Genomic DNA, 22,904 nt, shown 5'->3' on the forward strand with positions numbered 1-22,904 from the left:
ATTTTCTAGCTTCAGAATCATCAAAGAATTCTGATTGCAGTGCTGAGGAAAGCAACCTAGTCCATCTGGCTTTCAGAGAAGTGGAAAGTGTCCTTTTATGCCAAAGCTAGTCCATAAATGTCTGGCTCAGATCCCAACTTTGTTGGCTCATTATAAGCACTTTTATTTGACCTTTTTATTAATGTCAGTGTTGTTCCAAGCACACACATGTCTTAGATTCTCAAACAGCAAGAAAATTAAGAGAGATGGTTTCATAAAAATTAAATATACAGCAGGTATCACTGTCCTACAGTCCTTGTCAGAAACCAGTGAGAAGAGAGGTCACTTTGTGTGTCATCTGTGGATTTTTTCACTTGGGTGCCAGAAAGAAAATGAATAGATAAAAGAAGGGTTGTGGCCTGTTTAAAGTATTATAAGAAATCCCACCATATGATGTAAATATAAAATCATACTTTGGGACTATTTATGCCTATATAATAGCTTATTTAAACAGGAAGTTTTTTTGTTTCTGGTAGTGCTGTATCTGTCTTACGGTCTCTTACTTGACTATAACAAACTTATTGTGCTCCTTGGAAATTATTGTACATAAGGTTCTATTCCATAAAAATAGGAAAATTAAATTAGTTTTTAAAAAATTGGACCTTTTAGGAAGTTTTTTTATGTTCATGAAGAGAAATGGAACTATAAATGTCAGCTTAGATGCATTAAGATGATCAGATAAATTCAGTCTAAAATTTCTTGATATCTGTAGGAGCCAAAATGGAATTCATTGTAAAGTGTTGTCATGGTTTAATCTCAGCCAGCAGCCCAGCTCCACACAGCCCCTCACTCACTTCCCCTTCATCAGCATCAGGGACAGAATTGGAAGGGTAAATGCTGGAAAACTCATGGGTTGAGATAAAGACATGGGGAAAGCAAAAGCTGCACACAAGCAAAGCAAAACAAGGAATTAATTCAGTTTTTTCTCATGGGCAGGTGCTCAGCATCCCCAGGAGAGCAGAGGTGCCCATCACACCTAACAGTGATTTGAGAACACAAACCCCATCATTCCAAATATCCCCTCTTCCTCCTTCTTCCCCCCACTTTATATCCTGAGCAGGATGTCACTGGGATATCCCTCTGGTCACTTGGGGTCACCAGTCCTGGCTCTGTCCCCATGCACCCCCAACTTCCTCCCCAGGAGCACAAAAAGCAGGAAAGGCCTTGGCTCTGTGTGAGCTCTGCTCAGCAACAACAAAACCATCTCTGTATTATCAGAACCAAACCACAGCCCCACACCAGCCACTGGAGAAAAAATTACCTCTACCCCAGCTTAAACCAGCACAAGCGTGCATGGCTTAAAAGAACATTGTGACACATAAAACATTCTATTTGCTTAATTTTTCATCTATAGGTCCAAGTCTAAAATACATGGGCAAACAAGAACTGGACCTCCGGCTTGGAAACTTTTTTTATTGCAGAACAGGGTGACTCAGGAATTTGTAGTGGATGGAGTTCAAGGCATTTATCCAAATCTGGACCAAGCTGGTAGTGATGGCACGGCCGTGGTGCCTGCTGTGTGTGTTTGAGGGGCTGGGGGACACACAGGCCTATGTGACAGGCCTGGGCAGGGAAATGGGAGCACCAAACCACATATACTTAATGTAAAGTAACCTCACACAACCCGCTCCTGGCACTTGCAGCCCAAAGGCCAAACATAGAACGGGCACTGAGACAGAGCTAAACTTTCCACCCTGTGTAGTAGTGGCTTGAAACACACTTTTCAGTAGGGCGGGTAGTGAGAACACGGCTTTATTGCTGCTGTGCTGTACCGAGTCTGTGGAAAAACTGAAGAGTGGAGCTTCCAGCAGCGCCAACCTGGTACTCCTTATAACCCTTTCACATTCCACCATTGTGCTTGGATTCTGCTGGAAAATGTGAGTCATCCCTATGGGCTTGCATCTCCACCATGGCTGACAGGGGTTCTCATCTGAGCACAGCTTTGCAATCCATTTCCTGGAGTTTGGGCTAGATGCTGCTCAGGATGAGGTGGCACTCTTCAGAGGAGAGATTAAATCAATACTGTTTTATTTAATGCTTTTTAATTTATCTGCTGAATGCCCAGATAAAGGGGTTTGTCATTGTCTGAGGGCTGGAGAGAGAGGTCAGGCTGAAACGGGCCCAGGACAGTGACAAGAGCCGGTCACAGACCCCAGGCCTGGCCAGAAAGCCCCTGGAGCAAGGACAGTGTCAGGTACAGACACTGCTGCATTCAGAGTACAGAAATCTGGCAGAAATAAACCCCCTTACTCTCCACCTCAGAAAGCAAAGGGCTGGGTGCATCTGGGCTGAATTTCTGATAATAACCAACTTGATTACGGGTCACATGTAGAAAGGTCCCAGAAGCACCAACAGTGTGGGTTACACCCTAATTTAGGTCTCATCCAGGATCACAGTGTCACCAACACTGTGTTTTACCAACCTAACCCCATAAGTCTGGTTGAATTCGGTAACTTTTACCAGCAGATTCACCAAAAGTTGAAACAAAAGGTTTTGATTTATTTTACATTTATTGAAGAAACTGGGTTTAGATTCTGTTAGATTGCCACTGATAATTGGACTAGCTGTACAAAATCTGTGTGTAGCAATGCTGGGTGTTCCAACAGGGTTGGAGGCACAAATGCTACCAAAGAGGGGTTCCTGATTTGTGGAGGAGAGAGGACCAAGCCTGTCAAGTTGTCTGCAAGATGGTCAAATTATCAGCTTCTAACAATGAGGATTTCAAATGCCAATTCATACTTTGGAGGGAAGAGGAAGCCAAATGAGACTGGAGTTAAATACTGTGTGTCGTGGTGGGGGCAGCCATTTTATATATAGTGAGGGATGTCAGAATTACAAAGGGAGGGGTTACAGAGGATGTGGGATTTGTGGAGGGATGTAACAGAAACATCTTTCTTTAGGTCTTTTCTTTAGGCTTTAACATCTTTCCCACTTCTACCTGGCTGAGGCAGCAATAAGAGTCATCCAGCCTCCCCTTGCTAACATCTCACCCCTCAGCGTGTCACCATGCCCATGCTCGTCATGGCATATCCCACAGAAACCCCTTCACCACATCCCACATTGGATCTCATGGCTTTAGGGTCTCATTCCTACAGAGGGTCACCAACATCAGCCAGACCTACAGGGAAAGGCTGCTTCCAAATTAACTCTCAGCTCAGGAGACCAAAACCTGGAGGCAGTCAGGGTCCGGTCAGAGCTGGGGAACTTTTAGTGAAACAATCTTGAAGCACTCAAAGAAGTTTTCTTCTGGCCTTTTGTGTTTTGTATATACAAATTGTTACAGGCAGTGAGATCATCTTAAAAGGACTTTATATGTTCCCAGAAGGGACCTCTGCTCCACAAACAACACTGCTATACATGTCAGTTCAGGATGGAGAATGTGCAAAAGCAGTTGTAATTCCTCATTTTGGTTTGATCCTGGCCAGCATAACCCATAGCATTTTGTGGTAAACAGCAACCTATGATTTACACCTTCAGGAACACAATTCTTGGGACATTTTAATGACGCAAATTCACTTGGCCTAGAGGTTCTGGGATATATAATGCTCTGGTCAAAATCAGGATCCAAATGGGAAGAGCTTTGTTATGTAGTTCAGAACTCAGTGATCCAGATGGAGATAGTTAGGAAACAGCATTACTGAGAGTTTTGTCTGCAGAATATATGCAGCTCAGTGGCAACTTTTCAAGCAGACTGGCATAGATTTCCTTTTTTTATTATTTTTTTTTTCCCTGTAATTTAAGGGTCTCTGGCCCAGCACAGAGGACACAGATTGGTCAGTCATGCCTCCAGCAACATTTTTGGTTTTCTATTGACCATGACTTCTAACTTCAAAATGGATTTTTTTTTTCTTTTTAACAGAAGTGTCTCCAATGTTGCCAAAGACCACTGAAAATTAAGGCTGAAAGCCAGCTGACCTTATCTTCAGATACCAGCACCATGTTCTTTTTTCTATGGCCCCCTTGAACTCCCCATCTGAAGCTTTCCTCTTTTTCCATAGATTTCAGACAGAATATTCTTTTTTCATGAATGAGCCCTGTAAGAATAAGAAATGACTTAATTTAAATGTGTTATAGTGTTACTTATGTCTAACATACAGAGCTGCTTCTTTTTTCTAACATTTTCCATTGGCTTTCCTAAAAAAAGTATAAAGGAGATATTACATGACAAACAAGAAGTAATGAAAGAGTTACACAATATAGTAATGATAGTTAAGCCTCAAAGTACACAAAGTTTAATTTGGCTTGGATTAGCACCCCAAAGCTCTGGTCCCTATTAAAATCTGCATTTTAGACAAGAAATTGGACCATGTATCTTTCAATAACAGAGTGTCTGGTTAGAATTACAGCTTGTCCTGTTTCTTGTCACACTGAAAATGTCACAGGATTAGTTTTCCACATGGAGAATTCTTCCTTCCAGCCCCAGTATGATTTGTGTAGGATAACAGGATGCTGACTGAGGTTACATCGCAGTGGCTGTGTGTGCATGAGACAGGCAAGTGAACAGCCCATGAGCAAATGGGAATGGGCAACTAAAGAGTAAGTTAAATGTCATGAATTTGTGTCATTGCACACCCTGACAGCAGAGTTCATCTCATCATTTCAAGGCAAAGGTGAAGCAGTGGTCCAGGAGAGGTAAAACTGATGAAATCTGAAGTTTAGGGTTCCATAAATATGTTTTGAGAGACAGTGTAAGATTTAAATTTCATGTAAGTCACACACATCACAGTGTAATCAGAACAGCTACTAAACATAGCAAATAGCACCTACTTCTCACGAGGCAGCACAGAGAAGACCAAGCTACTGAGTTTTAGAATCCCAGAATATCCTGAAGTGGAAGGAATCCACAAGGAGTCCGGTTCCTGGCTCTGCACAGGACAGCACCAAAAATACATTCTCTTTGTCCTCTGATGAAAATACCTGTCTCTGAGCACCCCAGATCTCATGGCCATGTCACATCATGCCTCTTTCCACATTTTCCCATATTCCTCTCCCATCTGGGGTCAACATGGGAAAGAAAGGTATCTTTCTCCTTTCACTCATCCCTGGAGAGGATTTATGGGGAAGATGTGGTGTTGAGTAATGAAGACTGACAGATTTGTGACTTGGCTGAACAAATTTTTGGGGGCTGGAGGGGGTCTTGCCTCCTTCTCCTGAACCTCTGTCCTGACCATTGCCTACTGCCTCAGTGGGTATTGGAGAGGAAAAGAGGCAGGTGATTCTTGCCAAAAACTCTCCACATATCTCCCTTCCCACTGTCCTGGCTGCTGAAACAGGAACTGCCAAACTAATCTCCAGGTCTGAGGCTGGAAGAGTGAAAGTGGTTTTTATCAATTATGCAGGGCAGCTGGCCATGCCCTTCCCTGACCTGTAACCCCACTTCACCACAGCAAATACCCTCGTTACCCTCAGGGAAAATATGGGAAAGAGCCCCTCTACATTGCCAGACAGCTGCATCACCTGGGACAGCTCACCCCTATTTCAAGTGAGACCGATAATCCTGAGCTTCATGTCTTTTTGGGACACAGCCACCTACTTCAACAGCTGGAGCTGGAATTTCCCTGGCAGGATAAACAGAAGTGCCAGAAGTCCCTGGCAGGACACTGAGAGGTTGAGCCAAGGCAAGTGGAAGCACGGCTGAGCCATCCAAAAAGTTGGCATGAGCCTGTTGTGGTGCATGAGGGATTGGGATGGACCTCGTTCCTGCCAGGGAAGGATCCTTGAGATAACCAGTGGCCTTCTTTGACTTCTTTTTCAATTAAATGTTTCCTTGATGTACCTGAGTACAATTTATAATCTCAAATCATATTTTTAACACAATAGAATTTATGCTGCAGCAGACATGAGCTGGTCTTAGCCATAAGCCACTTCTTGCATTAAAACTCTAAAATTATCATGAGGCTTCTAGACTTTTCAATACTTTTTTAGTGTTTTATCTATTGCACACATAGTTTTGCTTAGGATTTGATCCTTGAGGATCTTTGCTCATCTCAGGTATCACAGTGATAGTTACAAAGAGCTGTCAAATGTTTCCTGTTTTGCTGCAATAATTTAGACTCAAACCCTACATAGTTTTTTAGGATGTCTAGAAATTGAATGTCCAGAAACATGCAATCATAACAGGACATAGGCTCTGAAATTACACGAGACTTTTACAGAGTTTCCATTTTATTTCTAATAGTTGCATCATGTTAATTTGTGTTGCTAAGTGAATTCTTGAACAGGGTAAATTTTTCTAGTCTCAGCTCATGGAAATGACATGAGATTTTAACACAGTACTCTCCAAATCTGAACAAGGTTATAGTTCACATTATTTGTGTATTTAGACCAGCAGGTATCAAGCTGTACAGACTATTAAGTGCACAAAAATCTGAAATTTCTTTCAATTTCTTGTTGCATGCAAAGACTGAGAAAACAGGCCAAACTTTTAATTCTTTAATAAACAGTGAGAAATGGAAGCTTCTCATGCATTTAAAGGAGGGAGAAAATCTGGCACATGTATGTAAAATTTAAGGGAAGGAAAAAGGAGTAGGCAAAACTCAGATGAAACTCCTGTGGGGCTTTTTTCTTGGATTTCTTTATTCATATAGTTGTTTGGTTTTTTTTTTTTAATTAATTGTATGTCATATTATCAAGGTTATCCCTGAAAAGTGAGTCATACAATAACATCTGATTTGTCTTGGGAAGGTGCGGCCTTCCTGTTGGAGCTGTGAACTTCCTACAGCTCAAACAAAAGGGAGTGGAGCATCCTGAGCCAAAAAGTGAGACAGGAAGGGTCTGCTGAGATAGGATGAAACCAGAAATGGAAGATAACCTAGACCCTGAAAGAATAGGTGGTATTGTAATGTAGGCTTTTACAACAAAATGTAAAGATCTCAGTAAACTTCCGATCTGTTCACAGATTTTTAAATAAATATTCAGTCTTAAAATGTTTGATGCACTTTATTCTAGTTGTAAATGATAACTGGTGCCATTTTTCTTTTTCATAAATGTACATCAAGCCAAAATATACCTCCTACAGTGGAAATTCAGCTGTGAGTTTCTTCAAGGAGAGATAAATCCACTATTTCACTCATATAATGAGTACTTCATACGTGATTTAAGGGTTGGGTGAAGTAACCAAGACTAATTTGTTTTACACAAAGTCAACAGCCTTTTTTGTCAAGTCTGCCTTTGTTTTCAGAGGTATTCATAACCTGTTTTTCAAGCCTTTCTATTTTATAGCAGAAAAAGGAAACTATTCTGCACTCTTTTGTTGAAGAAGGTTTCACCGCTGTAAAGCAAACAAAAAAGCAACTCCAAACCATGACATCATTTTTTGCTGTATGTAAGAGTAATCAGTAAATAGTGTTCAGCCAATATTTGAAATAGCACAGTCTGGCTGTCCTGTAGTAAAAATTGCAAATTTCGTAAGACATGAAAGTGTTCATTTCCCACCTTATCTGTGGACACACATTTCAGTCCAAGAGCTCCTTCCTTGCCAGGTAAACTTCAAGCATGTCATTGCTTAGGGCCCTTTCTCCTTTCAGAAGAATGTGGATTGGGAAATGGTGAGAGAGAAAGATTAGTCAAGCAGAAAGTTCTGGGTTGATTAAATGAATCCTCTTTCCCAGAACAAATTAAGAATATGGAATAAATAAGTCTCCCTTTCCATATTTTCAGTGATAACAGACGTGTTCTTACATAACCTTGGAACCACGTGCACTGATCCATGCCCTTACATATTTACAGAGGGAACAACTTAGGAAGGTGTATCCTGAGCCATGACAAAAAGGGAAGTGTTTAAGAGTGAATTTTTCCTTTTTGACAGTAAAATCCAGGGCTGTCCATCTTGTAGTCCACAGGCTGGACCTAACCACTGGTACCCAGTGAATCATAAACACTTCTGGCTTCAGGGCTGGGGAAGATGCAGCCCTGGAGTTGTGTGTAGACTTGAGCTGGGAGGTGAATTAGGCAGTGCCCACAGCACAGACTGCTTCTGGCTAAAAGCTGGACACAAAAAAGATTGTGTGCCAGGAGGATGCAAATGTGTGCTTTGGGTTTGAGTCCCTCTCAGACATGGCTGGAGGCTGCTGATTTAAGGGCAAGGTCAGGAAGGAAGGATTGGTAAACATGGGAGGAAGGATAAAAACAGTGCTGTAGAATGGAAAGGATTTGAAGAGCAGGTGGTTTTTGCCCCTAACTCCTTTTCTTTGCTAATTGCTGCCACAGGACTTCCCTGCTAATTTCCTTTTACCTCATCTGTGGGCAGTGCAGCTCTGTCGGGCAATAGGTCTTTGGGCGAGAAGGAAATAAGAAATTATGATGTTATCTTTATGGGCTGGTTGGATCCCAAAAGATCTCTTTTTCTGTCCTCTGCTTCCTTTTTTTCACCATGGAATTTGTGAGTAAAAAGCAGGAGCCTTTAGTGGCCCAAACTCCTCTCCCCTGGACACAGGGGCTTTGCCAGTCAGGGCAGGGAATCCAAGAAACTACAGAAAATGTCCTATTTCTGATCTGCTGAAATATTTAACTGTTAAACGCTTAATAATTGTGTTATTGCATATTTGTCCAGCACAAGTTGTGTTTGTTAGAGTGTGGGGTGCAAGGTGTTTGTATCATAGTGGCAATTAGAAATCCAGCTGTCCAACTCAACAGGAATTGAGTTTGCCTAATTGTGCTTCAGGCCACTGAACAAATCCCTCTAAATATTTGTTAATTACTAAATTGTTCTGCTCTTTCAGACGGTAGAACCAGGGACACAACAAAAGCTCTCTTGTTGCTGTACAGAAATTTCTGTGGTTCCTACAGCACCTCCCTTCAAACTGATGGAGAGAGATAGAAAATGTTTACTAAGGAGCTGTACAATACATTCTGTGCAAATCTTTCTGAAGTGTCAAATATGCCAGCAAGAAATAGCATTTTTATTCTAAAGAAGGGAGGTCTGAAGGTGAGGAAATTAGTTTGGAATATATGGATGAAGGTTTTGATTGTTTTTTCTTGGTTGTTGCAATGCTCAGCCTGGCACAGGAACTTGTACAGACAGTTGGAAGCTGTTCCTGTTATTACCCTGAGCTGTGAAGTGAGAGATGGCTGAAGAGCAAGTTTATATCTCCCTTTGCTCCAGGATGACAGTGACCTCTGGCAGAAATGTGAGAGATGCATTAATCACTTCATCAAGAAGTGCCAAAGTTCATTTGCTTGTGCCTAAGGGCTCGTCTTCAGTTTGGGTATCATCTGTCACATGATTTACAAACACAGAAAACCAGACAGCCTCTGTCTTGAACAGATTATGATTTTAAATAGATGGGACAAAAAAGCAAGAAGAAGAAATATTACTTGTGGGCACAACAATAGCAATTTTTTTAGTCTTTCCTGTGATGAGGGGGAATGAATAAATTTAGGGATGTGTGGGAGGGGTTAGGGCAAGTAATCATGCATCCAGCATGAGGGAGATAACATCTAACAAAACCTGTACAAAATGCTGATGAAAACATTCTCCACATGTCTCTGCTTTGGCTGCTCCAACTTGAAACCCTGTCTGGCTTTACTGCAAAATTACTGAACACAGTTCTTTGAAGAGTATGAAGGAAAATCTGAATTTAAAAATATTTCTTCTAGATAAGTCTTTTGCTAACTCCATTTCAAAACTCTAAGGGCAGCCAGGGCCCAACAAATCTCAGCTCCTGATGTAAAGGCCCTAAAAATAGTGATCGTAGCTAACTTCTCTGTCATCAGCTCTGTTGCATCACAAGAGGGGGAAACACAACATGTGGAGGCACTTCTCAAACTGGTCTTTTATGGTCACTTGGCTCTTTGAGGTACAATTGTTTATTGAGGCTTCTCTTTAAGTTATTGAGTTAACCTTTATGTCAAGCAGTGCAGCTCCCAGACTCCATGTTTAAAGCTGATGAAGCCAGCTTGTGAGCACGTAGATAGGAAAAAAAAAGAAAAAAGTAGTTTTATTAAGTCAATGAAAAAATAATGATTTCACATGCAGAGTTTGCAAGATTGAAGTGTGAGGAGGTAGAAATCTTTGGCAGACACTTAATGCTCAGGTGGTTTGCTGCTATAATATCATTATTTCCAGTAATGTCAGCAAATTATCATGGAGAATCACTGCAACACTGCAATACTTTTGCTAGGATCAAAGACTGTTAGGAGTTTGAAAATAGAGGAGAAGAATTCTGAAATGAATTCTTATTATCTCTTGATAAACACAGATCATGTGTCATTTTTTTCATTTAAAATCTACCTGTTACACCAGAATTTTATATATAAAAAAATTGAGCTGCTAATTACTTTTGACTTCAGCTGTGAACTTTGTTGTCACAAAAATCCAACGTGTGTAAATAAAGGTAATTTTGATATGATGGCAGTACCTAGTAACAGGTTATTCTGTTTAGGTATTTTGCTGTATCTGCATGTCTTCAGTAAGTTCATTTCTCTTTGGATTGACCAAACCAGCTTTTCCTGCTCCCTTTTCTGTAGGTAAAGCACAGTTAGTGTTTATCATTAGCAGATTATTAATGAATGTAGAGGCCATGGTGGAGGATGGTGTTACCAGGGTGCTACAGGTGGAGACCTGAGCCCACCCACCCTTGAGGGTACCTGTACTAAATACCTGAAGCCCTGGAGATGGAAAATGTGGGACTGTAATGCTGTGGAGTCCTTACACAGGTTTGGTGCCAGAAAAGCGGTGGCAAAGAAATCAGAAAAGCAGCTAAATAGCAGCTACAAGAATCTGATGTGCTTGCATTGCCTGTGTTTTCTTCCATACAAATAATGCTGTAGAGGAGCGCTGGAAATGAGCAGGTTTCCCTTTTCATCCCCCTGGTTGCTGAGCTGTAGCATCAGGCTTTCTCTCCTCACCAAAAGCACCATGTGGTAAAGAGCTTGTGCAGAGACACTGCCCTTTTCTTCTTGTGGAAAAAAGGAGCTCCTGTTTTATGGTGGCCTGGAGGCTGCAGAGCTGCCTGCTGCCAGGACTGTTCCTTCAATGCTTTCAGCAATCAGCCTGGCTCCAGGGAGAGGCACAGTGGCTGAGCCCTGCTTCCCCTCTCTGCAGCTCCTCTCCCCCTCTCCTCACAAACCTGAGCGCAGCACCAGCACAAAAATCTCTGGAAAGAACCACCTGCCTGGGCTCAGCTTCTCTCTTGAAGAACGAGCCTTTGCTTCTTTTTTTCCTCTCAACTGCTGGGAAAATGTCAAGAGTGGATGAGTCACATGGCAGATCAGATCTGAGAGTAAGAGCTTTTTTCACTTGGTGTATAAGCAAGTTTAGTGCTGACCCCAATGCTTAATCAAAATGAGGTTTTAATATTTCCACAGATTTTGGAGCATTGTCAGAAGTTGTTGACATAAAAAATATCATCACAGAATATTACAGAAACTGTTAGTAAAGCATTTAATATATATATATAAAGATATTTCTATATCCACACCAAACAAACAAAATTAAAACTGCCACAAGACAGACTGGGATTCTGGGCTATTTCAGTTCTTAGTTTAATTTTTTTACCTTTTTTTTTGTGCAGTCAGGCACTAATGCACTTGAAAAAATATTTGACAAGATGAGACTTGCAGGCCATTTCCGGAAGTAAGTTCCAAGGAGGCCCTGAGGAGTTGCTGATCAGTTTTTATCAGCAGCTGTTACTCATGCTTTGGTCACATCTCCTTGCACCAAGCTGCTGCTCAATCTGTCACGTTCACTTTTATAGCAGATCCTGCTGAAAGATGGTTCCATGTTAGGGCCAAATGTTCAAACACAAGGGATGAACACTTATGCCCTGACTCTGGTTTGCTTCTCTCTGATCAGCAGCTGATACCTCACATCAGGAGTTTCTGCACTGTTTTAGACACTGATATTTTGTCTTTTTGCAAAACAGATAAAATTGTGGGAAGTCCTGGCTATTGTATTTAAGGATCGTGGCCTCTGCAGTTGAAATGAGATATTAACAGTTATAAGGAGATATTAATATGTGATAATCATAAAGGTGGCACTTGTAAAAAGATTGTAAATCTCTCTTTCCATTTCCATCCAAAAATTCCTTTTTAAGAGTGGCATGAACAGATTTAGAAATCTCCTCTAGCTACCTACACCCAAAGCCCAAACCAGGCAGCTGTTTCTGAAATGTATAGAACATTATGTCTTGGCAGTTTTCTTCTGGGAGTGGACTGAGAGCTATTCTGTGTCTGTCACTTGTTGAGCTGGGAAGTGCCATGCTGGCAGACATGAACTGCTCCACTGTGAGAAGTGAGAAAGGTTTTTAAGTAGCTGCATGTGTCATTTTTCTTATACACTGAATGCCTTTTCATTTTCTAGGCCTCCCCAGAATTAAATCCCATTCAATTCCCTACTCAAGCTTCCACATAGTAAGTGAAGACTAATTATTGAGCAAGCTCCATTTATTCAGGTTAGATTATTAGCTGTTTTCTAGCTTCAAGAGCAAATGTCTCACATGCAAAAAAATATCCTGAGGAAGCAACAATGAGATGTGTAACTCTAAAAGATACAACAAATACGGAAAAGTATCAACACCATCAAACCTATTCTTTCTGTCTATAGCACAAACTCTGAACCAAAGAATCATGCTGGAGAAAGGATTTTAGCACAATATTGTGTCTGGTTATAAAAATGTGGTTAATCTTCTCCATCCTTTTCTTGTCCTCTCATTGTGATGTGGAGCACCAACACAGCCTAAATCCCCAAGGACAGAGTCAGTTCTGCAAGTTGTTGTTACCTGGGTGTACTAAATTTTGATGGCCATACAAAGATGTCCCTGATTAACTGACAGAACTGTGATCAAAAACTAAATCTCTCATTTTTACTTCCCATATTATTATTTCTATCCTCATCTCTCCTTCTCTCCTCAATGCCAATATGAAAAAGGGTGTTGCAAACATCAGACCTCATACAGAGCAGGTGCCTTTTGGAAGCTCTAAACTTGGAGATGTTTTTCTCATGAATATTAAATGAAAGGGTTCATATTCTGAAATGAACTTTTTTCAATACATTTTTTTCTTCCTGAATACATCCTAAATCAAATTAGCTTGTTTTCAACTATCAATTATGTTCATGGTCTATTCAATAAAGACAGAGAGCAGAAATATATTTTATCCTCTTCTCTCCTCCCCTCTAAAAGGGAGGATTAAGTTGTCAGGTTTCTTTACAAATAAGAGTACTTCTCCACTTTTTCTCATTTGGACACTTATAATTCAGACATGATTGTGTTTATTTCTCTGCTTTCTTCTGTAACAGATTATGTCACCTGTCGTGAGTTTCTGTCCTGATACCTCTGTACATTCGTGCCTGTGCCTCTGTTATGTGATGAAGTCTGAGCACTGGCTTGTTTAATACTATGTCAACCTGGAGGATCTGATTGGAATTTATGGCCTTGGGTTAATCCCTCTGCTTTTCACCTTCCTTTTTGGATAACATTCATTGCATCATGTGGAACACATGCCTGATCCCTTGGTGGTTAGGTTAACAGCGGTGGGATCCTGCTTGAAGACAGGACTGGGGTTGTAATATCCTTGCAGTCTCAGCTCTTTTGCTCTGGTAATTGTGCATACACTTTCTGCCTGCTGTTTTGATCCCGCTGTTGCTATTGTTTGTTGGAGACCCATGCTGCCTCTGTGCCCAGCCTAAATTCCATTGTACCCACCCCACGGGCCTTTTGTGCATTGCCAAACCAGCAAAAATCCTGGCATCCAGCTCCTTTGTTGCCCGAGGGAGGTATGTGGGAAAGGCAGCTCAGCACTCACTGGGGACAGGGACTTGGCACACACTGCCCAGCAGTTTCCACTACACGTCCCTTGGGCTGAGACAGTTTTGCTTCAGGTGCTCCTACATTCATTTTCTGTGTTTGCCATCGAGTTCTGTTTGCCAGAACAGCAGAGGAATGCAGCTGCTGGGATTTTATACCCTGGTTTTCACACTTCCAGCAGCATGTCCTACTAATGTGTTATTTGTATTACAGGAGTCCCCACAGGCCTTGCTCCACATCTGAATCCCATTGTTCTGGCAGGGTAAAAACAGAGGCAGAAACAGTCCCCCAGCACAGAAAAACTTACAGCCTTTTACTGTGACTAAAGGAGGATTTAGGAGGACCTCAGTGTCCAAGTCTCTGAGAATGTCTAAGACCTTTCAATTCTGAAGCACCACCATAGCCTTGAAAAAGGACAGGCACCAGGCAGAGGTCACAAAAGCTTGTCTAAAATAAGCAGAAACTTCCCTGTGCTGAACCCCGTTCTCTTCCACAGGCTCAGAAATACCCTGAATGAACAAGCAGGAGAAAGCCAGACTAGTCCAGTAGGATGAGAGGAGAGGCAGGGTTGATATTGCTGAGACAGGTTGGGGGTAGCCACCCAAAGAAGCAAAGATGTCAGCTCAAAAAGGGCAGCAGCTCCTGGCACATGCAGGGACCGTAAATTTCAAATGTCTGCACTTGGGAGTGTTTTGTGTTACTCTGCTCTCAACTATTAATATCAATGACATTTTTCTGTGTGATGGTTTCTCTTCCTGACTCACACAAAAGAAGACAGGCCACACAAGATGTCTGGAGTTGGGATTTGGCTATTTTATAGCTTTCTTTCCCTTTCTTCTGTTTTCTCTCCCAGTTTTTATCATTGGCTTTAGCAGGCCACTAAAGGGTGATGATTTTTTTCTAGAGATCAGATATTAAATAACCAAAGGATTCCTAAGTGCAGAACCAGGTCCTTCAGATGACAACTGCTATGCTGGTAGTCTTGGTCCCTGCTTTTCCTGACCCATGCCTCTGTTAGCAAATGTCTGTGGGGCTCCAGGACTTTCTTTCCATTTTACACTTAGAATGTTGTCATGCTGTTGTCAAACAGAGAAAGAAAACCCTGCTTCCCCATTTTGATTTAGGAAGATTAACAATGGGGCACAGCCCTATTCAGAGCTCACTTTCTTTCTTATCTGTAGATTTTAAGAGCCTTGGTCTAGCCAGTGTGAAACCCAGCCCATCACATAGCTGGAAGGCAAAGATGTGCTCCCTGGACTTTGAAAAAATACTCTTGTTTTGCTTCACTGTAATGTTATTTTTTGTATAAGTTTCTTTCCAGTCAATATTTACTGCTGGGCTATGTTGTCCAATAAATCCTGATGGGGGTAGGGCTGGAGCCTGGAGCCTGCTGACAAGATCCTCATCTCAGGAACATTCTGTTGGCACCGGGGATGCTCCAGCACTGCCAGAACCAAATGCAAGGCGACTCTATCGGAGATAGGTCACACAGTGTGTTTTGGATTCAATTCCCCCCATCTGTTTGCCATAACTATCCCCTTCTGCTCCAGGAAAAAGCTTTTTCTGGAGCGTGTCATCCTGCTGTACTCTCCCAGCCGAGTGCTTGGATCACCCCGAGCCGTTCCTCGGCCGGCAGCAGCAGTTGCTAAGGCTCAGTGATGAGCTCACCGCTGCGGGAAGGGGAGGAACAGGTTCCAAAACAAAGCACAGCACTGAAGATGTGTCAAATGTTCACATGCAGCTGCCTGTGTTGAGACTTGTGGATGGGGAGCTTTGAGGTGTTCTTTTTTCTTCTTCTATTTTTTTTTTTTGTTTTGATTTGTTTTGGTTTGGGTTTTTTTGTTGGTTTTTTTTTAAGGTGAAAGGTCTTAATGTGAGGAAAAGGAATATTGCAGAATACCTTCGTCCTTTGATTTCAATTGCCTGTTTGAGCCCCATTCTTGTTGGATATATTGTTTGTTTGTTTATTTGTTTGTTTGTTTTTCCTTCCCCCAGCAAGGGGTATCATGTAATCTTTTGGCCTTCCATGTGAAGTTACTGACATAACCAGTTTTTTTCAGGTTCCCTCAGGTACTTTCAAGACCAGCAGAAAGATAAAATTACTGACGATGCAGAGACTGATGACAAACTTAGACCTACACACCACAATAAAGATGTGGCTGGAGTAGAAGCAAAGGCATGTGGTTGAACAAAGTATTTAAGGGAAGTTTGCAGTTAAAGCCTTGTGTGCAATGAAGGCTCAGGTAAATAAAAGGTGAGTTTGTTTGCTGGGTTTTTTTCATCTGTTTCACCATTATATAAATTGATCCAGCTCAATAAAAATCAAACAGTTTAATGAAATCTGTCATAGAAAATTCTATGGAAGCTTGGTATTGTGCTGCAAGATGCACTTGAGGATAGATGCTACTGGAATGATACTGTGGAGTAGAAAGTCTAGAAAAAACATAGAAAATCACATGGGTTGATCCTGGTCTCCTCTGTGTAATTTTATCCAGATTTCAGATGTGAGTCCCTTCTGAGAAGTGAAGTGTGCATGTGATCTAGGTCCCATACTCTTCCTGGAGATTTAAAATGCTCTGCAGTGCAGTGAATGCTCCTTAAACTCTATAAAAACCTGGTCCCTGGCTGAATCCAGAGCAACAGTCATAGGGACTGTTTATTTTTGTTTTATTCTAAGGCATAGTAATTGTTTGGCTTCCTGTTGCAAGACACCTGCATACATTGTGCTGCCCTCCTGGTCCAAGGCTGGGCTTTAAAGAGGCTGTTCCTGCCTGCTTATGTTTCCAGTTCCCTGGGCATGTGTCTATGTTGTTATATCTTTCTCCCTATTGATTGTTTTTCCACTAATTTCTCTGCTTTTGTTTTTCCAGAGCTGAATCACCAAAGTTTACATAGTCTAGAAAAATAGATTTCTAAGTCAGACCTTCCTTCCTAATAGTTTGCTGTCTTCTGTTTCTTTCTTTTTTTTTCTTTTTTTTTGTCTCTCGCCCCACATTTGGCAATGCCTCAAAATCCATGTGCCAAGCATTGTATAAATGGAGTAGTCATGGTGGTGCCCTGAGCAACTCACAGTTTAATTAAAGACAGGAAAACAAGAACTAAGTGTAAAACAATAGGAAAGAGACTGAGGGCAACAGTAAATATGTCATGGATTTAAAATAGGCTCGATGTGCACAGTTGGTGCAATGCTTCAAATCAGAAGTGCAATGGCTTTGGCACAAGCTTTCCATGGAACCAAGTGACCCCTCAGCATTTCCTCTGCCTTCCCTTCTTCCTTCAGCCACTCGTGGAGAAGCTGCTCTGCTGTTTGCCCTCATGGTGCTCTGCCCTCGTGCAGATTAGAGGACATAAATTAATTACAGCAGCTTCAGTCAGGAGGGCATTTCCTGAGGCATTGGCTCTGCTTTAAGCTTGGGGTTTTTTTGAGTAAAGAGTATTTTCAGCTCTTGCATCCCCTTGCAGCTGAAGCTCACCTACTGTGAGTGCAACGTATGGAACAACCATAACCAAAATCTGCTGGGTTCCTGTTTTTTTTGCAGATGAGTGGGCAGAAGCTGGAGATGTCCTGGTGTGGCCTCTCTCCAGTTCTCACAGCCACCATGAAATGGCTCAGCAGTCTTCTGACAAGTTAGAGCTTCTGCCCTTGGAGGGGCTACAGGGAGATATCTACATCTCCCAGCACAACTCATCTGCTGATGCCCTATTTCCTGTCCCATTCCAGCCAGACCAAGGTGTAAACATCAGGGTTCTTTATTTCAGCTGGAGATCAGTGTCTGCATGGGGAGTACAGGGGCTTGGAGGGGATAAAGAGGGGAGGGCAAGACAGAGGAAATACTGATCGCCCCAAGCCTCCTTTTCGCCAGACTGACCCCTTTTCCCAGCTCCCTCAGCCTCTCCTGGTGCTCCAGCCCCTTCCCCAAATCTGTATCCTTCCCTGGACATGTTCCAGGTCAATCATGTCCTTCTTATCGTTAGGGTCCAAAAACTGACCCCAGGTTTAAAGGTGAGGCCTCACCAGTGCCCAGCACAGGGGACATTCACGGCCCTGGTCCTGCTTCCACACCATTGCTGCCACAGCCCACGTGCCCTGGGCTTTCTTGCCTACCTGGGCACAGCTGGGCTCATGTTCATACACTACTACCAATACTGGGGAAAAAGAAATTTTAAAAAATCACTTCTTCTAGTCTCTTGGATTTTTCAAGCCTCAGTCTTATTTTTGACATCTGACAGATGTGCTGCCTCATCATCAGTATCCTAAAGAAAGCATGGGTAACAATCTTCTGCTCAAAAATACAAAATCTTGCATGATATCTTATTTCACCTAAATGAAACACCACACTATTTAGATACATTAAAAAATTCAGTGTTAAAAAGATTCCATTAATTATTGCAGTGCCTTCTCAGATCCTGAGTCCTGGTTTCAGCTGAAACAGACTTCATTTTCTTCCTGGTAGCTGACACAGTGCTGTGTTTTGGATTTGATATGAGAATAATGCTGATAACACACTGGTGGTTTAGTTATTGCTACATAGGTCTCACCCTAAACACCAAAGTCACTGATCCAGATGGAAATTTTACTGTGCTTATCTGACACATGGAGAACAAATGATGACATAATCTAAAATACACAAGAAATTTGCAGTAAAATAAATCCAAAGCTGGCTAAAGTCTGTTCTTTGTGAAGCAGCTACTCTGCTATGGGCAGTTGATTTCCATTAGGATACATTTGGAATATCTGCACGATTAGAGCTAGAATTAGAATTAATCAGAATTGGAATTAATTCTGCTTTGCATTGGGTACTATCACAGAATAATAAATGCTTTCATTGGAAGGGAGATTTTATAGTACTGTTCTACAGGTGTAGGTTGTTTAACTGTTGGAAAATGGAACAATTTAAAAATTTGAAATAAAGCTTAAAAAGAAATTAATCTACTGCCCGTGAGACATTTCTCAACATTATTACACTTGAGGGTTTTTACCGTAGTTATCTTAGTCAAAGGTCTGATCTGTTTTTGAAAGGTATACTGAAATTGCTATTTATGTTTGTGTTCATAAATCCATTTCCTTAAAGTAGTAATGCATGGTATTTGATGATATTTTGAGCACTGAAGAGCTAAATTATTTTGGGTTTTTTTTTAATCAAGGAGGACAAAAAAAGCCATCTCTGTATGAGAAATGAACTGCAGAATCTGTGCTTACCTCAACAAGGCTATTATTTATATTATTTATTTTATTCCATGCTTTTTTTTTTTAATTTCTCCATTTTTTTCCATCTGCAGAAACACTGCTGTGCATAGCTGACATCTGGATTAAAAAATAAAAAGCTTTGAAGGCCAACATATTGACTCAGAAGTCTTTGCTTCCACTCTTAATATGATTAATATTTTCATGTTGTACAGCTAAGGAAATAAAGCTCACACATAGAACAGATTAAATTTCCTGAAAGGACATAGAGATATCAAAAAGTAAAAAAAAAAAAAGGTCTGTACTGTGAGGATTTTTAAGAATAGATATCAATAAAATGTTCACAATAAATAAATTATGATCTGGCTCAATAATTAATTGAATTTTTTCTGGTGATGAAAATATGGATGAAGAGAGTGGACAATCCAAGTGACAATATTTGTTCAAAGCAATCAAGAAGTAGATCAATTATTCAGTGTTGTAAACAAACTGAACTGTGCTTTCTGTTTGATTTGGATTTTTCTGGCTGGAAATTGGAGAAAAAGCAAATTCTTGGATTGGGGCAGGGAGTTTTCTTATAGTATTATTTCACAACTTTTTCAGAAGTAAAAAAAGACAATGCAATAAATGATTTCTTTTCAAGTCTGAAAGGTTTTGAAATAGGAACCAGTTCACTTCAAAACACACTTGTGCAACTCAAACCAAATTGTAATTATACAGATATACAAATCATAGTTGAGAATTATAATTCCAAATTCACAACTACTTGTCTCAGATTTTGTTAATGATTTAGAATTAACAGATTACATTTGAAATGATGAAATTAGTAATAACCTTGCTAAAATTTCAGGATTAAATGGAATTTATTTATTACATCCAAACTACAATTGTTGTTACAATTATTATTTTTACTTAATACTGATGCCTACTTATACAAGTATATGTAATATATAGAACCACTTGCATAGAAGTTTTATTTTCTAATATCTAGAAATAAAGTATTTGATGTCTGATGCACTAAATGCACTAAAACCAAGCAACTCTTTCTGATTAACACCTGCTTAGCTTTTGGATTGAAATCTCAGTACCTAGGGGACAAAACAAAGCATTAAAATAAATGACAGAATCCTAGAATACAAGGTTGGAAGGGATCTCAAGGATTATCTGGTCCAACCTTTCCTGGGAACACCACAGTCTGGACAAGACAGCCCAGCACCTTGTCCTGCTGAATCTTAAATTTGTCCAGTGGTGGAGAATCCAGCACTTCCCTGAGGAGATTATTCCAGGGGGTGATTGTTATTGTGCAAAATTATCCCCTGGTGACCAACTGGAACCTCCCCAGGAGTAACTTGTGTACATTATCCCTCATGTTTTCCAAGTGACTCCTTGTAAAATGGGAGGCTCCACCCTCCTTGCAGCCACCCTTTAAATACTGGAATGTGGGGTTAAGGCTCTACCAGCCTATCCAAGTTGGTTCTTCCCTCTGGAGTGCTCCCTTCCCCACTCACTCTGGTAATTTCACTGCAGAAAAAACAAACAACTGTGTGGAAAATCTCTTCATCGATGTACAGAATGGCCTGACCATATTTCTAAAAATAAATATTAAAATTTAAACCTGCTTATAATCTTGTTTATTTGTTTTCCAGAGCAGAGAACAGTTGGAACTCAATAAAACACATGCCAACTGGCCTTAAAAACATCTCACACAGAGAAATTACTTTCTCTGTTCTCTTGGCTTTCTCTCTCTGAATGTAACCTACTGTCCTCTGAACAGCTTTTTCCTTCTCTGTTCTTACTACCAAGGTTTATTACAGAGATAAAGCAGAGGTCCAGACACCAAAAATCTGACTTTTGTTCCTAGATCAACCACAGCCTTTTATGTGACTTTGGACCACTCATTTATCTCAACTTCAAAGGCAATAGGGAGGATAAAATTAATTACTGTGGTGCCCTTAGATGGTTTAATGGAAGGGTCACTCTCTGCTACCAACTACATTTTTTAGGGGGAAAACCAGACTAGGAGTATGCTGACATAAATTAAAAATTTAGTATGCCCTTCTTTCTCTTGCCCCTACCATCTGTAGGGTTCCCACCCAAAGCACAGAGGAAAAAAAATAAATTAATTTATATATCCTTTTCCATTGAATATTTTACTAGATTTTAGTGACCTAGAAGGATGACCTCTTCCTGGAAATCCTAATGGCAGAGACTGTTAGATATTGCTGAAAACTAAAATTTTCCATAAAACTGTGCCTGTGTTCCATCTGTTTGTTCTGTGTTTGTTTTTACCTGGCTGTGTCCCTGTGCAAGCTCCAGCTCACAGGATGGAAAAGGAGCCTCAGAATCACACCTCGATTTTTCACTGGCAGCTTTTCCTCAAACACAAAAAGAGCGCACCTTTATTTCAACCATATTTCCAAAAGCAAGACATTCTTATGCAAGGCATTTGTGTAGCTCCTCTGTAATACAATCTTTGAGTTCAAAAATAAAAGCATAGAGGTGTTTTCATTGTATCTTGAAGACAATCTTGAATTAAACCCAGACCTGTCCTAAAAAAAGCAGGTTACAGGGTGATTTTTTCTTATGCTGCGTAATGATGGTAATAGAATTCCTTTCAAGCAACTTTCTTAGCTAAGAATATACTTTTCTGTTTTTCTGTTGTGTACTATCATGTCTTACCTAAATACCTCTTAAAGAAGACACAATTCCATACTCTCAGCATTAAAAATTTCTGAGTTTCTGCGGTCTGCATTTTGCAAGAAGGGCTTGCTAAATCAAGGACCCCGTGACCTCAAAATCACTAAAGCTGTGTTGCAGTCTTATAAAATCTGAAGCCTTTTATGGTTTATTCTGAGCAGAATGGGAGGCAGAAATGTGTTTTGTGGTGTGCCACAAATGAAGTGTCGTGGAGGGAGAGGGGAGCAGAAATTGAGCTTGTAATTACTGATCTCTGGGATTTGTTCTGAGATATAGGAAGGGAGCCCTGCCAGGTCTCTTAACTGAGTTCATATAATCATCACCACAGAATCATCACAGAATGGTTTGGGTTGGAAGAGACATTTAAGAGAGGTGGTTCCAACTCCCTGCCATGGGCAGGGACACCTTCCACTATCCTAAGGTGCTCCACACCTTTTCCAACCTGGCCTTGGACACTTCCAGGGATCCAGGGGCAGCCACAGCTTCTCTGGGCACTCTGTGCCAGGGCCTCCCCAGCCTCACAGGGAAGAATTCCTTCCCAATTTCCAAACCTCCTCTCTGTCAGTTTGAAGCCCTTTCCCCTTATCCTGTCACTCCAAGTTCCTGTAAATTGTCTGTCTCCATCTTTCCTGTAGGCTCCCTTATTCTTTGTAAAAAGTCTGGTTGTCCATTAGCAGGGATGTTTGTCCACCGCCTTTGATTATTAAGATATCTTTTGTGAGTGCAGACCCACCTCCCATCTCTGTGCTGTATCCAGCTGAGGAACTGTCCCTTCACAGAGGTGACACCCAGTTTTCCTGTCCTTTCCTGGATCCCTGGAACGAAAGGGAGCAGTAAGGAGGGAGGTGTCACTGTGGCCACATTTGGGGTGTGTTGAAGTGATTACGTTGTCCATTGTCACAGGAGAAATTACTTGCAGACAGAAAATGACACTTTGTTGATCAGTTTGAGAAGAATTTTGAAGCTCAGAGATCAGAAGTCTCTATGTACAAGGACTAAAAAGGGCTATTTCATGCTCCCCTGCCTCTACACTGGTTTCGCTGACTCAAATCTGATGAAATTTTCCATTGAAAAGGGATGACTGATTTTTTAATACTCTGATGAAATTACATGAAAATATACCAAGACTTCTTGATTGATTAGATGGCTTCTTTCTTGATATTTTACATTTTGGTGTAGGTCTAAGTCCATGTCCAAAGAGGGATCAATTGTTGCCTAACCCATGCTGCTCATTTCTC

The 22,904-nt window shown here is 41.0% G+C and overlaps 1 protein-coding gene across 2 annotated transcripts in view; it reads left to right on the forward strand.

The window, feature by feature from the left end:
• LOC147654461 (uncharacterized) overlaps nt 1-19,122 on the forward strand; it is a 62,956-nt gene extending 43,834 nt beyond the window's left edge. The window contains exons 1-3 of one of the 2 annotated variants that reach the window (XR_015285240.1): nt 15,482-15,562; nt 15,845-16,038; nt 17,324-19,122. The gene's annotated coding sequence lies outside the window, so the exon portion shown is untranslated. Of the gene's footprint in view, nt 15,563-15,844; nt 16,039-17,323 lie in introns of those variants that run through there. The other variant, XR_015285241.1, reaches the window with a different exon arrangement.
• Nucleotides 19,123-22,904: the final 3,782 nt, after the last annotated feature.

Source organism: Cyanistes caeruleus, chromosome 3 (genome assembly GCF_971803275.1).
Source record: "Cyanistes caeruleus chromosome 3, bCyaCae1.hap1.1, whole genome shotgun sequence".
NCBI lineage: Eukaryota > Metazoa > Chordata > Aves > Passeriformes > Paridae > Cyanistes > Cyanistes caeruleus.